The following is an 18,758-nucleotide window of genomic DNA, read 5'->3' on the forward strand; positions in this document are numbered from 1 at the left end:
CGTGGAAGTTTTGGGAGATGGTGAAGTGTTGGAGTGGTATGGGAGGATAGGTGAGATGGAGATGGAGCTGGTGATGGCTCTGGAGCAGAGAAATCAAATGGAGGAAGAGTGCATCTAGTGGGTTGATGGTTGGAAGGATGGGATCAACGAAAGTGTAAGTAAATGGAGCTAAGTGATTAATGGATGAGTTGGAGGGTAGATGAGTTGGACAGAGGCTGAGTAGGTGGATTGAGGAGAGATCAAGAAGAAGAAGAAGGAAGTGGAATGATAAGGAGCAGCGTAAATGAAACAAATGACTTATGCACCCAAAAACGAGAAATTCATTAACCTATGATAACGGTGCTATGAAACCTATGAACAGCAATGGAAAACCAAGAAATGAAACTCGTGCATGGAAGTGAAATGTAGAAGTATGGTTCGATGTCAACAGTGCATGGATGGATCTTCAACGACAATGTCTATGTTGCAGCTTGCATGGAAGTGAGAAGAACTGCGTTTCTTTTTGGTGGTTGGTTATGGGCTGCACCCCAATCCCTAAGAGAGATGGCAGTGAGCCTTAAAAACCTTTTGCTGGAGCTCCAATAATTTTATAACTATCCTCCTATCGAATCTAAGCAACTGAAACAAATTCACCATAAACTAATCCTATCTAAGCTCATGAAAAAGACTAAATTAACAAACTGTAAATTCGAATTGCATGTGAAAGTAAAAACTCAAAGTGCTGGAACGAAATGCAAACACATTACAACACCGAGGAGATCTATTGCTCTCAGGTTGGGCCCTAACCTGAGAGCTATAGCTCCCTTAGAAACTCAGAATGAGATCAAAATCTGCCTGCCTTTATTCATAAACGAAAGTCTGATGACATGCCAACATTGGCTTACAAAAGGAACAAAAAACCGAGCTGTAGCTCGTACTTCCCAATTACAAGAGTAACACAAAAGTTCAAAAAGCTCCTATCCAAGATTACAGCCTCAGTATTTATGCAAAATGTTCATCCAACAGGTGTCCTTGATTTGAGGAGCTCGGCTGTCCAACTGAAGTTTAAACTGCTGATCCTGTAGGACAGTCATAACTGCTGTTCCTGTAGAACAGTTATAATTGCTGTTCCTGTAGAACAGTTGGCTGCTTCTAAGCTCGGTGGGGAGATGGATTGGAGCTCGGAGCTATGGTGGGAATCACGAGGAAGGTCCCCAAGACCGTGGACATCCTCTCCTAAAAACCAGCAGTGCCACCTCATTGTCTCCTTGTCTCCTTTCTCGTGGTCTTTTCTCCCTTTTAATGCCAAAAACCTGAAAGCATCATGCATTAGTCACGTAGATAGAATGCCTACCCTTCTTCCTACAAACAACACGAATAAACCAAGAAATGAATGCATAAGCAATAAAAAATGAATGGTTTGAGCAGAGCAAGTAGGCCAAATGAGCCCAAATTGTACCAAAAATTGGGGCTCATCATCACCCCCCAGCTAAACTATTTGCTCATCCTTGAGCAACTTAGTCCAAATCCTCATCCTTCATTGCTTTCACTGCTTCCCTTGCATCCCAAGGCTCTGTGGTAGTGTCTTCTCTGTGGATATGAAACCCTGCTTTCCTGTTCACCTCTTCCCATTGTTGACTGTCATCCTCCTCGGTATTGCCTTCAGTCAATCCCAGCAATAGTGGTGGGCTGAGTTTAAGGCCAATCCAGCTGGCCTGGAGGCTTTGCATGGATTTCTTGTAAAGTTCAACCCTTGCCAAAGCTTCCCTCATCCGAATGGGGGTATGGTACTCTCTGATTTTTAAGCTGTGTGCCAGGGTATTCCATCTTCGTGCACATGCTTGGGCAGCACTTTCTTCCAACAACCTTTCCATGTCTTCAAAGTGGGCTATGGCTTGGGCCTGTTTGTCCATGAATCTCAAGGAAGCTGTGGGATCTGTAGCCAACTGTTGGTGGGCTGAGATGAGTGCCACCGGATCCTCTAGTTCTGGTCGAATGAACAGTGGTTCACTCACTTCTCGGTTCATGACCGATTTTGCTTCAGCTGCTCTCTGATCCTCATGGTTTAACCATGAGGCGAACGCCATCAATTGCATATCACCCAAGGCAACATTGGGATCCCAGGAGACTTCATTAGGCAAAGCCAAATTGTGGAGGTAAAACTCTGCTAATTTGGCTTTGTCCTCAGACGAACTAGTACTGCACAATTCAGAAAATTGTTGTGGGTCTTGGATATGTGAAATACCTCTTTGTGCCAAGGTGTTTATTTGGAACTGCAGCCATTGATATTTTAAGAACAATCCATAGGATTTTGAAGGTGTTCTGCACTGAATTGCCTCCATGGCCCAACTGGCCATGCAGGCCAATTGTGCTTCCTTTTGTTGCAGCTGTTCTCTTAGGGCTTGCACTTCAATTTTTGTTTGCTGTTCTGCTTCCTGTAGAAGTGTCATTGGTCCCTCAAGGCTGGTGGTCAGCTCCTTTTTGTCTTGTTGTTCATTTGTGATGTCCTTGGAGGATGTTCCTGCTCCTGCCCTTAGTTCCTGAAGCTGCAATCTTAGCTTCTGATTTTCTTCCTGTAGAAGCACACGTTGGCAATTAGCCACATGTTTAGCCATGGTGAATTCACTCCTGACCTCCCTGAGTTGATCTTGTAAAGGGCCTATGTCCGCCACACCCTTTGATTTGGCGATCTGCATCCATGTGTGGGAACAGACTCTTTCTTTCTCTAGTTCAAAAAATAGAGGCACAGTAAATTTCTGCGGTATGATTTTGCCCGCCTCTAAAAAGGTGTAGTATGAATTCAGATTAGGTGAAGGGCTAGGTTCTGGTATATGTTCTCTTTCTATCTCTTCAAGTGGTTCTACCTCACCCTCCCTTGGTGGTGATGAGAGTCCTTCTCCTTCCTTCTTTTCCGTTTCCTGTAGCCGGGCCAGAGTAGCCTGTAGAACATTTTCAGCTTCCTGTAGCCGGGTTTTTTCGGTCATCAGGTCTAACCTTTCTTGCCACGTATTTTTCTTTGGACTCCCCTTCTCGTAGGTGACTGTGATCCTGGAGGGTGACTTTTCTTTGGGAGAAGCAGGTGTATCTTCGATGACAATCGGGCTGCTGGATTGGGCCTGTGGCTTGCCCGTCTTTATCCTAACACTTCTTCGAGCCTTAAAGTATAGAGGGGTCTCCCTCTTCCTCTTTCCTTTTGGCTTAGGTGGCGTGCTGAGGCCAGCTAATACAGCTGCTGCCTCCCGTGCCAGAATATCCACCTTTTTCTCCTTGGGTTTCCTCTTTTCGGGGCTTCCTGTAGAAGCCTGTTTCTGCAATTTCGGGCTTCCTGTAGAAGCCTTTGTCTCTGTTCTCGGGCTTCCTGTAGAAGCCTGTTTCTCAATGATCTTTGGGCTTCCTGTAGAAGCCTTGGTCTTTGCTTTTGGGCTTCCTGTAGAAGCCTGCTTCTCAATGATCTTCGGGCTTCCTGTAGAAGCCTTTGTTTTTGTTTTTGGGCTTCCTGTAGAAGCCTGTTTTTGCTTTCCTGTAGAGACAGGTGTCTCCACCTCTGCTTGCTTGCTTGCCTGAGTTTTGCTTTTTGCTTTGGTTGTAGGTGCTGTTGAGGTACTTGGGCTGACGTGGACCACCTCAGCTTTGTCCATTCTGCTCTTCATCCTCTTTTCCCTTGCTGACAGGATAGGTGTGCCACCTTTTTCTTTGTCCTCCTTTCCCTCATGCTTCTTCCTTTGTTCTCTCTTCTGAACTGATGTCGGGGTCTCTTGGCCTTCTTCCCTCTGTTCCTCGGCCACTACTTCGTGTTCCTCACTGCTGGAGGAACCCGTTTCTTCGATCAACATCTTAATGTCCCCATCTTTTGTCAAATTCCGGAAGGATTCCCATGAGAGGGGTACCTTATATGAATGCAATGCATCCTCCACCAGAAGCTTGATCAACCCATGGTGGGCTATCTGATCTGGTATTCCCTCCTTCAGCTTTGTAGCACACTCCATTAGAGACTGCAGGAGGTAATAAGGGATGCTCAGTTTTTGTTCTACATGAAGGTCAATTCGGTGCCTCAATTCAGTGAGTAGCCGAAAGTGATATGCATACACGATGCTGAAACGACCTTCACAAGTAATATATTTCATGATTTGCAAACTGACTTCATTCCAAGGTGGCAACAGGCTCATTCTTCGCACCCCATTTTTGTCCTCCGAGAATTCTTCCTCAGGTGGAAAGAATTCTTTCTTTGCCTGCTGAATCAGCTTTCTCTCCTCTTTATCCCACGGCAGACCCATAGGAAGTTCTGTGATCCGACTGATATGTTCTGGGGTGAGCTTGAGGCTTAGACCTCTGAAGTTCACTGTGGTCAGTGTCTGGGATTTAGGCTTCAGAGCCTGCAAGAATTCTTCGGCCACTTCATCATCGTAACCCTGCAGCTTATCACAAAAAGGCATCCATTGTGCTTTGGTGAAGAGCTCTATCACTGCCGGGTTTTCCCTTAATTTGGTTGAATCAGTGGGTTCCCGTCTTATAAACCCACCTGGCATGATGGACACGGTCGTTTTAATTAAAGGTGGCAAATGCAAAAGAGATTTGGTCTATTAAGGCAGAGCATGCATATAATCCACAAAATTCAACACAGTCTACCTAAACTGACATCCTGTAGAACGACAGCATAGGCACAGCAAACAACAATTCCACCAATATCTTTATGACCCGACTGTGGACGATGGTCTTGCCACTTCTACTAACCAGTTGCATGAAGAGTTCAGGGTTACCTCTTTAATTGGCCACCTTTTTCGTGAGGCACCCGCTTCCCTGTAGAAGACTGTGTTCCTGTAGACTGCGTTCCTGTAGACTGCGTTCCTGTAGAACTGCGTTCCTGTAGAAGCAGTGCGCAATTCTCAGGGAGGACTATAGTTGGCCCGCGCTTGAGGTGTGCTTTACCGGCGTTCTGGTAGCCAACAGCTCGGCGTATCAAAGTGCAGAGGAGATCAGAATAGCCACCCGAGTTTGAAGTGTTGGATGATAAATGCATGCGCATGATCTAGCCGATTAGATTTTGAATCGGCGCAATCCGTGGCGCGGGGGATGAGCTGTCCCCGCCGGACCATTGGGCGATGTCATCCATCATCCGCCTGCGTATTCACTTGCTGCCGCATCCATTCCCACAGATTTTCCGCCGCCTTTTCCTGTTAAACTCATGCTCTAACGAGAGTGTTCTCACGTGCGTGCCGTTCATTCTCTTTGTCGTGGCCGCCACCCAAACATCCAATTACACTTTAACTAGCCGACGTGGCCAGTCGACTGGCCATACGGCCGCTCAACCGTTCAATTTTACGCTATGCAAACGATTTCAAAGTAAAATTCATGCGATTTGATGGAAGGAAGGGTTGAGACACTTACCTGCGTGGCTGCACACGATTTTTCCAGTTCTTGGACGATGGTGAGTGGATCTACCTGCTGCATGCGACTTACGCAGACCCGGAGGCTCGTGGTTACAGGCTGCCAATGATGGAGTGGATGTGTTGCTTGCATGCGCCCGCGTTTCATTTCAGATGGCGGTGCTGTGAATGGTATCCACTCGAGCAGGTTGAACTGTTACAGGATTCCCGCGAGGTGTCTCGTAACAGTCCTTTCTCCTTGGGTGCATGCTGCACGACAGAGGTTCTGGCGTTTCAATCACGTTCCCGGAGCTCTTTGATGCCTGCGGTATGAGATCCCAGCATTTGTTTAACTTTGAAAATGGCTTTTCCCGCGAGAACTCATCGATCTTCTTTGTTGGTGCAGGGAACTTGGTCGCATGTCGACAAGGATGGGGGAGCAAGGTGACAGCAATGTGCAAGGGTGCCAACAGAGGCTTGCATGCATCCAAACCAATCCATAGTCGCTAAATCTCCTTTTAAGATGAATTCTGGCCGTCCAAAACTCCTACAGGAAGTTTCCTGTAGAACACAGAGCTTCCTGTAGAAAGTTCGGCCTTCCTGTAGAAAGTCTGTACTTTCCTGTAGAAAATCCGCGCCTTCCTGTAGAAAGACTGCATCTTCTTGTAGAAAGACAGCATCTTCCTGTAGAAGATTCAAACCATGATAAAATTGCAGATACCTTGAAAAAAACATGGGTACCCTTGGAGGAGGTGCTGGTGAGGTTCCTTGACAGCATGGTAAGGACCCTTGGCTTTGAGTTGAAGGCTTCCTCTCCTCCATAGAACATCTGCAACCTGCATGCAATTTTACCATATTTTGCTTATTATTTTTTTTTTTTGAAAGATAACAGGGGTGCCTCAAAGAGGTTTTCACCCGTGCCATCTGCCCTGAGCGCCTCAGAGAGGTTTTCACTCAAGGATCTTTTCACCTTTTCTCTCTTTTTTTTTTTTTTTGAAAGACAATAGGGGCGCCTCAATGAGGTTTTCACCCCTACTACCTGCCTTGGGCGCCTTAGAGAGGTTTTCACCCAAGGATCTTTATTTATTTTTTGTTTTTCGTTTTTTTTTTTCTTTTTTTTTCTCTTTTTTTTTCTTTTTTCTTCAGGGTATGCCAGAGGCAGAGGCAGAACCCTTCTCTATGACCAATACAGATTTCTCTATAGTTTTGATGAACTCTTGTCTTGAGAGAGGTCTCCTGTAGATCTTCAAACGATGCCCATTGACAAGCATGGGAATGGCTTCCTCATCAATGGTTCGAATGAGGACAGATCCATTGTCATGGCATTTCTCCACTGCATATGGTCCTAGCCATCTGGTTCTCAGCTTCCCCTTGAAATCTTTGTATCTGGAGTCATACAACAAAGCCCAATCTCCCGGCTGAAATTGCTTGTCATGGAGATGTTGGTCATGCCACACCTTTCTCTGAAGTTGAACCACTTCTGAGTGAAGGAGGGCCTGCATTCGGTGCTCATCTAGGCCATTCAGCTGCAGTAGCCTTTCTTGTTGTGCATGGCTGAGATCTAGGTCCAGCTGAGCTGCCATCCTCAATGTGTTGTACTCAAACTCAATGGACAGCAAAGCTTTCTTCCCATAGACCAGCTCATACGGTGTGAAGCCGGTGGTGGTCTTCCAAGTGGTGTTGTAAGCCCATGTGGCTTCAACCAGGCAATCTGCCCAGTCCTTTCTGCTGCTGCTCACCACTTTAGTCAAGATCCCTTCTAGTGCTCTATTGGTGACTTCCACCTGCCCATTTGCTTGAGGGTGATAAGGGGTGGAAGTCCTATGCTTGATCTTGTGATGAGCCAGGAGATCTTCAACCAGGTTGGAGGTGAACTGGCTCCCTTGATCAGTGACCAGCTCTCTTGGATAGCCAAACTTATAGAAGATGTTTTCTCTTAGGAACTCGGCCACCTTTTCTTCTGTTGCTGCTTTGATTGCTTTGGTCTCGGCCCACTTTGTCAAATAGTCAGTACACACAATGATGTAAGTCCTTTGCCTCGAAGAGGGGTTGATTGGGCCCACAAAGTCCATGCCCCACTTCTCAAATGGCTCAAGAGTCACTTGAGGTTGGAGAGGCATCTCATCCCTTTGGGTCGGTTTCCCCATTCTTTGGCATTGGTCACACTGACTGACATATCTTCTGACATCTTGATGAAGTGTGGGCCAATAGTAGCCTGCCTGCAAGATCTTGAAGGCAGTTCTCTTTGCTGCAAAATGTCCTCCACAAGGCCCATCATGACAAGTGAGGAGGATATCAAAGACTTCCTCCTCCCTTACACAACGCCTTAAGATCTGATCGGGGCCAAGCTTGAACAGATTGCCCCCGATCCAAGTAAATGAGGCACTTTTTCTGATGATTCTGCTCTTCTCTCTGGAAGATAGGTGTGGAGGGAACTGTGCTGAAACAAGATAGTTTGCTATATCAGCAAACCATGGAGAGAGTACTGAAATAGCAAACAGATGTTCATCAGGCATCTGGTCATCCACTGTTCCATCCTCATCTGCAGACAAGTCCAATCTAGATAAAAAGTCAGCAACAACATTTTCTCTACCTGGTTTGTCAACAATGGTCAAATCAAACTGCTGCAATAAAAGTAACCATCTAATAATACGAGCATTCACATCTGGTTTATTCATTAAATATCTAATATCAGCATGGTCAGTATGTACAAAGGTCTGGTAACCAGTAATATAATGTCGGAACTTGTTCAATGCATGGACCACAGCCAAGAATTCTTTCTCGGTTACAGTGTAATTCAGCTCAGCTTTGGACAAGTTTTTGCTAACAAAGTAAATGGCATATGGAAATTTCTGCTCAACTTGTCCTAAAGCTGCACCTATGGCTTTGTTCGAGGCATCAGTGTGGATGTGGAAAGGTAGGGCCCAGTTTGGACCTCTCAGGATTGGGGCTGACACCAACTTGTCCTTTAATTCATTTAAAGCCCTCTGACAATCGTCAGTCCAATTAAACTCCACATCTTTTGCCAACAGGCCAAACAATGGCGAGGCTAGCTTGCTGAAATCTTTAATGAATCTCCGGTAGTATCCTGCTAATCCCAAGAAACTCCGGACATCCCTGACCTTTTGAGGAGGTGGAACCCTCTTGATGAGAGAAATTTTGTTAGGATCCATTTGCAATCCTTGGCAAGAAATGGTATGGCCTAGCACGGTCCCTTCAGTCATTAGGAATTTACATTTTTCAGGACTAAGGGACAAGTTCATCTCGGTGCATTTGGTTAGGACTTTTCCCAACAATGCTTCCTGGAAGTTGGCCCCATAAGGAGTAAAGTCATCCATATAGATTTCTACTGCATCATGGACCAACTCCGAGAAGATGCTCAGGACAGCTCTCTGAAAAGTAGCAGGAGCATTGCATAGCCCAAAGGGAAGGACTCGATAGGCAAAGGTACCCCAAGGACAAGTGAAGGTAGTCTTATCTTTGTCTTCTGGGCTGATTTGGATTTGGTTGTACCCGCTAAACCCATCCAGGAAAGAGAAGAACTTCTTTCCTGCCAGTCCATCCAACACTTGATCTATGAAAGGTAGGGGGAAATGGTCCTTCTTGGTAGCTTTGTTCAGTTCTCGGTAGTCCACACAGATTCTCCATTTCCCATTTTTCTTGGGAACCAACACTAGAGGGGACACCCATTCACTATCTGAGATGGGGTAGATGAATCCGGCATCCAATAGTTTTTGCAATTCTTCCTTGACAATGTCCTTAAGGGCTGGATTCATTCTCCTCTGAGGTTGCCTAACCGGTTTACAATCCTCTTTTATGTATATATGATGGGTACAGACCGAAGGATGGACTCCTTTCATTTCCTTATAGCTCCAAGCAAAAGCATCTAGGTGATTGGCCAACAGACTACACAGCTCCTTTTCCTGGGAAGGAGATAGGGAGGAGCTAATCTTCAATGCTTTCTCAGGGCTGAACTCCACATTCTTGACTCTGGGAGTAACAGGGTTGGTTGTACAAAGATCCACTAAGGTGCTAGCTTGGGCATCCTCCACCAATTTCTCTAAGGGTAGTGCACTGGAAGGTGGATTCTGGATCAAGGTCTCGATCAAGTCATCCTCGGTTGGGGGGTCTCTTCTAGTGGTATCTAAGGTGCACAGAGGTGCTGAGTACACCTCGTCTTCCTCTCCTTCTTCCAACCAGAGTGGTAAGTCATGCTCTAAGGAGGGTTGGGTAGGAGGGTATAGGACTAGCTGCTTGGACATGGGACCATTTTTGATGGTCATGTTTCCTGCACGACAACTTATGTAAGCATCTGCAGTAGCTAACCAAGGCCTTCCCAAAATGAGAGGATACCCAGTAAGCTTGGCCTTTGGTTGCAGAACCAGGAAGTCTGCAGGGTATTCCCAAGAGTCAATAGAGACCAAGACATCCTCCACAATCCCTTCGGGAGTCACGGTGGAGCGATCTGCTAATTGCAGTACTGTCGAGGTCTTCCTCAAGGAACCCTGAAGATTAAGCTGAAGCATGGTATCCCTGGTCATCACATTAATGGCAGCCCCCAGATCGATCAAGGTGTGAGGTATAATGGTGCCATTGATGTGAACATCTACTACAGGACTTCCAGGATCTAGGTACTTTGGGCAGATGACTTGTCCTAACATAAGGTCAGACAGTTGTCCTATGACATTGATAGTGGAGGCATCTTTCTTCCGTCTACCTGGGTGTTTGAAACACTTCTCCTTAACCAGCTTGTTGTATATTGGCACATCCTTGATGGCTTGGAGAAGTGGTATTTTTACACACAACTGCTTGAGCTCACCCAGAAGCTCATCCTCCTCTGGGTTGGGTTGTGTGGTGGCTGTTAGTCTCTCAGGAAAGGGTGGAATAGCCTTTGGTTCACTTTCCTGTTTATCTTCCTCATCCTCTGGGGGAGGAGGTTGGCGATCTGGTAGAGTCTTTCCAGATCGAAGATTGATCTCCTGGATCTCCACAGCATAGGTAGGGCACAAGGTAATGGAGGAGCAGGAGGTAATGGCTGAGGTTGAACTGGTGGTGGAGGCAAGATGGCAGGAGGAGTGTTGTATTGGGGCCTCCACCCCGACTGAGGTGCATTCCATTGAGGCTGTGGCTGGGCATGTGAGTGCTATGAATGAGAAGTAGGTTGAGTGGGGTACTGAGGTGGATAAGACCATGGAGGAGGCATGGACCATGAAGGATGAGCAGGGGGACCCCAGGAAGGCATAGGAGTCGATTGGTTGGGGCTGTAATATGCTTGAGATGCCCCTTGCATCCCCTGCTGATAAGGTCTAGATCCTTGTGGCCTCCTTTGGTTGAGGTAATAGAGAGGCTCTGTGGGAGCTTCTGTCCCTTGGTACATGGCTTTAAACACAGGTAAGGTTGGACACTGATTTGTGGGATGGTCCTCCTCACAAACGAAACACACTTCAACCGAATGCAATGGACATTCGTTCTTAGGGTGCCTCCTTGTGCACCTGGGGCAGAAGACAGCCAAGGCTCTCTCAGCCTCTTCTTTCTTTTGCTGAATTCTGAATGTGTCAAGCTGCATGGCAATGGTTTGTCTCACCTCACTCTTAAGATCTTCTAATTGATTTGCAAGCTCGTGTTTGGAGAAAGGGACACTAGTTGAGAGGTGGTTTCCTCTACCTCATTTCCGAGCTGCCCTGGAGTGGTTTCTAAACACAGTCTTGATGTCCTCATAAGGCAGTTGGTAAATGTCCCCCCCAGCTAACATGTGCAGGGTATCTAAGAGGTCTTCAGGGACTCCTCGGAGCAGGACCAACTTGAGGGATTCAGGGTCAAGTGTGCACCTGGCCCGCTTATAGCTTAGTTGGAACCTCTCCTCATAATCCTCTAAGGACTCATCATTTCCCATGGACACCCGAAAGATTTCCCCCTTTGTTTCCTTGGACCTACAGTAATCCCGGTACTTGGTATTGAAAGCTTGCTGCATCTGAGCCCAAGTAGTGATACTATTCCCAGGTAAGCCCATGAACCAGCGTAGTGCTGCATCCTTAAGAGTGGAAGGGAAAAGTTTCAACTTTTGCTCGTCTTCAGTATAGTCGTAGGTTCTACAAAGGACAACAAACTCAAACAGGAAGGTATCTGGATCTTCAGTGATCAGCCCATGGAAGTGAGGTAAGGCGGAGGGGCTAATGTTCTTCATTTTCATCTCTCCATTGGTCTCTCGGATGGGGAAGGCACCTTCTATTCTCTCATCTTCTCTTCTATTGTCAGCCATAGCTTCAGATGGAGTGGTCTCTAACTCTTCTTCTACTATAGGGTCTTTGGATATCTCAGGATGTTTACCTATAGGTTCTTCTGGGTCACTGTCACCAAAGAAGAGAGAAGGGTGACTCAGTGATGTGGTGGGGGTGTTTGGTAGGAATTTGCCTGATCTATCTCGGTTCCTACGAGGCATGAAATGGAAAAGGCTTTCTTTTTCTTTTGATTGCTTTTGCTTTGCTTTTCTTTTGGTACCTGCAAAACTGAGACAGATTGATCTACAACTAACTATGAAAGATGCAAAATTAAACTGAAAGCAGGAAAGAACTAATCTACTTTGCTCAAAGGAAATTGCAAGAATGGAAATGCTAGTCTACGCTTGCAGAAAGGAAATTCTAATCTAGGAAAGCAGGAAATGCTAATCTATGAAAGCAGGAAATGTCTATGCTACTTTTGCAGAATGGAAATGAAGCAAACTACTTAGCAGAAGGCAAGAGCAAGAAAATAGAAGAAAAGCAACAATTACTAATACTCTGACGCTTCCCCGGCAACGGCGCCAAAAATATGGTGGGCTCCAGTATTGTAGCAATAATGCTACAACTCCTGGAGCTTCCTATCTCTAATTTTATCAACCCGGTAGTTCGTACAAACTTGGAAGCGACGGTGTTGTATGCACAAGTACTAGCTCTTGTCGCAGCTGTCACTTGGTCAGCTGGCACAAGTCCGCTAGGGCTCAAGCCAACTTCTATAGGCTCACAGAAGAAGCTTTATGAATGATGGACGAAAGCTAACTGAAAGAAGACTAATCTAGTTGCAGAAAGGAACTGAAAGTCAACAAAGCATGAAAACCCTAGTAAACCCTAATTTGACTAGCTAGACCCTAACTTTGCAAAACTATGAATGAAACTACTACCACTAATGCCATTACTTGCTGTGAACTGAAATACATGCATCTAGGCTACTTGCATCTGGAAAGACATGTTTTTGTATTTTTTCATTAAGTGGTTGGATTTATTGTGATGATGCTTTTGATTAGGGTTTGGTTGTGCAGGAGCGGTTGGAATGGGAGGAAAGCATGGGCAAGGTCAGGATGGCTAGGGGAGGTCCCAGAGGGTCTCTAGCATCGATCCACAGAAGTCTACCACGTTCGGATGCTCAGCAACCGAGTTTGCAGGCTTCTACAGGAAGTCTGCAGGGGATCCTACAGGAAACTCAGGGGTTTCTACAGGAAGTCTGTGCAATTCTACAGGATGTTTGGCCGTGGAAGTTTTGGGAGATGGTGAAGTGTTGGAGTGGTATGGGAGGATAGGTGAGATGGAGATGGAGCTGGTGATGGCTCTGGAGCAGGGAAATCAAATGGAGGAAGAGTGCATCTAGTGGGTTGATGGTTGGAAGGATGGGATCAATGAAAGTGTAAGTAAATGGAGCTAAGTGATTAATGGATGAGTTGGAGGGTAGATGAGTTGGACAGAGGCTGAGTAGGTGGATTGAGGAGAGATCAAGAAGAAGAAGAAGGAAGTGGAATGATAAGGAGCAACGTAAATGAAACAAATGACTTATGCACCCAAAAACGAGAAATTCATTAACCTATGATAACGGTGCTATGAAACCTATGAACAGCAATGGAAAACCAAGAAATGAAACTCGTGCATGGAAGTGAAATGTAGAAGTATGGTTTGATGTCAACAGTGCATGGATGGATCTTCAACGACAATGTCTATGTTGCAGCTTGCATGGAAGTGAGAAGAACTGCGTTTCTTTTTGGTGGTTGGTTATGGGCTGCACCCCAATCCCTAAGAGAGATGGCAGTGAGCCTTAACAACCTTTTGCTGGAGCTCCAATAATTTTATAACTATCCTCCTATCGAATCTAAGCAACTGAAACAAATTCACCATAAACTAATCCTATCTAAGCTCATGAAAAAGACTAAATTAACAAACTGTAAATTCGAATTGCATGTGAAAGTAAAAACTCAAAGTGCTGGAACGAAATGCAAACACATTAAAACACCGAGGAGATCTATTGCTCTCAGGTTGGGCCCTAACCTGAGAGCTATAGCTCCCTTAGAAACTCAGAATGAGATCAAAATCTGCCTGCCTTTATTCATAAACGAAAGTCTGATGACATGCCAACATTGGCTTACAAAAGGAACAAAAAACCGAGTTGTAGCTCGTACTTCCCAATTACAAGAGTAACACAAAAGTTCAAAAAGCTCCTATCCAAGGCTACGGCCTCAGTATTTATGCAAAATGTTCATCCAACAGGTGTGCTTGATTTGAGGAGCTCGGCTGTCCAACTAAAGTTTAAACTGCTGATCCTGTAGGACAGTCATAACTGCTGTTCTTGTAGAACAGTTATAACTGTTGTTCCTGTAGAACAGTTGGCTGCTTCTAAGCTCGGTGGGGAGATGGATTGGAGCTCGGAGCTATGGTGGGAATCATGAGGAAGGTCCCCAAGACCATGGACATCCTCTCCTAAAAACCAGCAGTGCCACCTCATTGTCTCCTTGTCTCCTTTCTCGTGGTCTTTTCTCCCTTTTAATGCCAAAAACCTGAAAGCATCATGCATTAGTCACGTAGATAGAATGCCTACCCTTATTCCTACAAACAACACAAATAAACCAAGAAATGAATGCATAAGCAATAAAAAATGAATGGTTTGAGCAGAGCAAGTAGGCCAAATGAGCCCAAATTGTACCAAAAATTGGGGCTCATCAGTCACATTTTCTCCTACTCATCTAAGTTCATCTCGAACTTGAATGAATCTGGATAGGTACTGAGGAATGGCTTAGTTTTTTTTCATAGGAATGTTCATGAGCTTATCTCTCAATGCCAGTTTACCGACATCACTACTACTTTGGAATATATTTGTGATGTTTTTCCACGTCGCAAAAGGATTCTCCTTTCCATGCAAGTTCGAAACCACATGATCTCTAACACCCTTTAGAATAATCATCCTGGCCTTTATTATGTCTTTATTCCATTGAGAAAGTGCCGATGCATTTAGTGCTACTCATTTCAGAACATTAGTTTGTGTATATTCCCATACTCCATTCTCATCTAGGACAACTTCCATCCTGTACTTCTAAGCACAAAAAATTGAGGTGCTTTCCAATGCATACTCAAGTCTCAATCCATTGAAAGACATTTTTTTGGAACTTAAGAGAATATACACCAAAAAATGTGAAAATAGAAATTTATTTGAGAGATTATTTGGAACAAGGTTTCTATGTAGTGTTCTATAGCTCTAATACCATGTATAAATTGCAAGAAGTTACTGCTAATGAAACTTGACTAAAATCAAGAGACACAAATTTCTTCTACTATTCTGCAGAAAGGAAAACACATGATAGAAACACATGAAATTACATGCAACCATCAAAACACAAGGAACACAATGATTCTATAGGGGAACCCAACTTGGGAAAACCCGTTCACTGCTTTGCATTAATTCATATGAAAATATGAATCAATTACCATGTCTTGTTTCAATTTTGAAGCACACCCTACACTAAAATTATGATCTCCTGCTCACTGGCCTTCTCTAACCAACACTTAGCCAAAATACGCCACAACTATCCTCCTATTTCCTTGTGCAATCCTTGAGGAAAATAGCCCCTAAAAAATAGGATAATTTCATATTTCCTTATGTAATTCCTAAAGGAAATGATCACTTGATTCATACAATGTTTGTACACTCAACTAGTATACGATTTATAATTATGATGTTCCATTTTCTCCACTCCATCTAGGAAATTTGAATTCCATGCATGACTAGGGATATATTTTTTAAATTGATAAGTTAAATAAGAGATCAATGAGTTAAAAATTATGATAACTATTCAAATGAACTCTTACTGACTCCACTAAAGACTAGAGCTCAGTTAATTGAGTTTAACTAACAATAACTCCACTAGATTTCTAGATTTTAGCAATAAACCCATGCAAAAATCTACTTCTAGCCTACAAACTTGAATTTACTGATATAACTAGAAGACAAGGCCATGTCACTCTAGCTAATTTCAATCTATGCCATCATTCTGATGTGGAAAATTGAAATTCTCTATTTGACTAAGGCACAAGCCAAATGGAGCCTTTTCTTGCTACAATTTCAACATTAAAAGCATCAATATGGATGAAAAAAAATATAATGATCCAATCTTGAACATCTCATGTGAATGGTGAGGCTCACATGGGGACTAACATGTAGAAAGGAAGGGTTGCATGTGTGCTAAGTATTTAAGGAAATCCATACAAATTAGTTCATGTCCAATGGGAACTAAAAGCCAAATATTTACAAGAAATTATGTTCCAATGAAGCAAGAGAATGAAAACAAAGGTCTGTATGTATACAAATAGTTATAGAGAAAAGTTATAGGAAGATTTGTTTGGTCCAAGGGAGTAAACCAAGAAAAAATTTTGATTTTTTTTTTTCCTAAAGTTTTTGTTAAATTTTTGAGTTGTCTACTTGCAGGGAACTTTTTTAGGACTAAATGACATTTTTAGTAGCAAAAAAACACAACAACTATTTTTGGTATAAGAATTATATATAGCTCAAATAAAATATATTGGAGAGAGATTTCCAATGACATATTACAATCATGAAACTGATCCAGTATGAATAAGTTTTGACTAAAATAGTGTGAAGGAAAAATAGGGTATACAGTCACATCAAAAGGGAATAAATCTACAACCAAAGCTTAGATTGGGGCGTTGAAGCAGTTAATAGAAAACTATGATACAATAGAATGCCATCACGGAGCATAATTTTTTAGAAAATTTGGAAAGAGATGTTGTAACAAAACAAAGGAAATTGGGGTTAAATGGGCCAAAACTTTTAAAGGCTATATCTTCCAGCTAGAGACTTATATTTATGCAAGTAGATAGTTGATATGAAGATATTGAAAAGGAGAATATGCCCATAAACCCAAAATTTTGTTTTAGGGTAGGAAATTTCTCGAAATTTTAAAAACAAGGCATATGTGACGTAGAGGGAAGGACCAACATGAGGACTCGAAGTATGGGGGATGCTCATGGGCCCTATAGCCATGAAGAAGAGGTTAGAGGTATGAACATTAGCTTCGATAATGATAAGATAGAGTCAAATGGGCATGGAAGGAATAGACCATGGGATATAGACATGGAGGAAACCATGAGAAGTCTCAAAATGGAGGTTCTTGGCTACAAATTTGATAGTGAGAGACAAATAAGATAGAAACAAGAAATTAATACTCAGAATTTACACATCCTGAATAAATTATAAAATGAGAATGGAAAATAGATTTGATTCTAGGAAGGAAAAGAAGCATGACTAAATTTATGTGGAAATATTTTGAATATTCAAGGATGTCTAAGAGTGATATCAAGCAACATCATCATGCATTAAGGAAATCATCTAAGGGAGCCTGTAATTCTCCATCCCACCCCCTTAAATAACCCTAGCTAAATGGGAGGTGTTACTTTTAACTGAACCAAATTCCATGGTCTCATTATAGAAATGGGGTTATAAATTTCCTTCTCACCTAATGTGTGTGTAAATTTCTTTGTATAAAATCATCATGCTCAACTTATCGAGAAATTTCTGGCGATATAATATTTTCCCCAATCTAACCTTTGGATTGAAATTTATACCCATTTGAAGTTTGCATCCCATAACCTTGCCACATTGGTAAGGATCTACCATGTGGCACCCATGTGGCATGGACTCCTTACATGAGGTCTAACGTGGAACCTACCTTGTTACAGCACCACTCGGCCATCATGCCACAACCTTAAGGGTTTCCTATTCCAAACATCAACAACATGACATAATTCATTTTTAGTTAGGTAACAGAAATAATCTTCATCCAAAAAAGACCTCTATGGTCCTAAGTTCCATAGAGACATGAATCCCAACCATGTCTACTGCCACCTCAGTACCACATGACAACCCCCACACTAAGCAACACCACAAACCACCACGACATGTTAATTAATTCCACATCAGCCCAAAATCTACATCACTCGCTCCTAGTGCATCATGTTGATGTCATCCTACCACATACCATCCCTTGAGGGTGCCACATGTCACTCAAAAACTGACCGCATGGCCCTCCAAAAGGTCATTTATGCATGTGAAGTTTCATGCCATTTGCATGGCACATGTCACACCATTGGTGTGCCACATCGGTAACCTTGCCACATCACTAGTACACATCATATGTGTCCTATGTGGCATCTTCCATCTCAGCATAAGGCTTGGGGCACACTGGACTCAGGCCTTCATGCAAGTGATTCTCTCCCATTTAAGGATGACGAGGATTTTTTATCATTCCCTCTGTCAACATTGCTAATGCACCCACAAATAGAAAAACCAATGCCCCATCTCCACAGTGCGATGGTAAAACTCAGTGCTAAGTGTCGAGCATTTTCCCATCCCATGCCTTTTTTCGATCACACCCCCTTTTACAAATACATATTGGAAACCCCAATGTAGTATTATGTGAATAGTCCATGACAGGTAACTGAAATTTTCTAGTCCCACACTCTGTTAACTCTGTTATCAAGTATCGATCAAATTAAATATAAGATTTTTCTTTGTGAACTCGGGCTTGAATTATTGAAGCCTGTATAGCCATTCCTAGCACCTAGGATGCAATGTTTCAATTTTGGGTTAGGACTAGAGAAGAAAGATAATGACCCATCATACACAATATTAACCACATGCCTTCAATAGCCTTTACATAACAATTTTTCAAGATATTCATACATATCATATAATGGAAATTACAATAGTAATTGTTAACTAGTCATATAAAACAATCAAACATAAGCATATAAGTAACTCTGCAATTGAGTAGCACATTGACATCATAGGGCTCCACAAGTCCCTTAAAACCATTAGAATCATTCACATAACCATCACATTGCAACACACAAGAATTCATATTCCTCTTTCATAGTGCTAATACACTTGTTTATCATGTAATAACATTATTCATCATTCATATTGCACCAACATGCATGAATATACTAGTAAGAAACTTATCTTAGTAGTTGGATGACTTGAAACCAAGAGAGGGACTTAGTTCTCCTCCCAACCATAGGCCAACTGCACAACTATGCTCTCCTGAAATTAAACACCCCTGACGTAGATTTAGAGGCTAAGGTGTGAAATGCTCAAGGGAAATTCAAA

This window comes from Pinus tabuliformis, chromosome 5_1 (assembly GCF_031772625.1).
Source record: "Pinus tabuliformis cultivar Carrire ecotype Pingquan chromosome 5_1, CPIR1, whole genome shotgun sequence".
NCBI lineage: Eukaryota > Viridiplantae > Streptophyta > Pinopsida > Pinales > Pinaceae > Pinus > Pinus tabuliformis.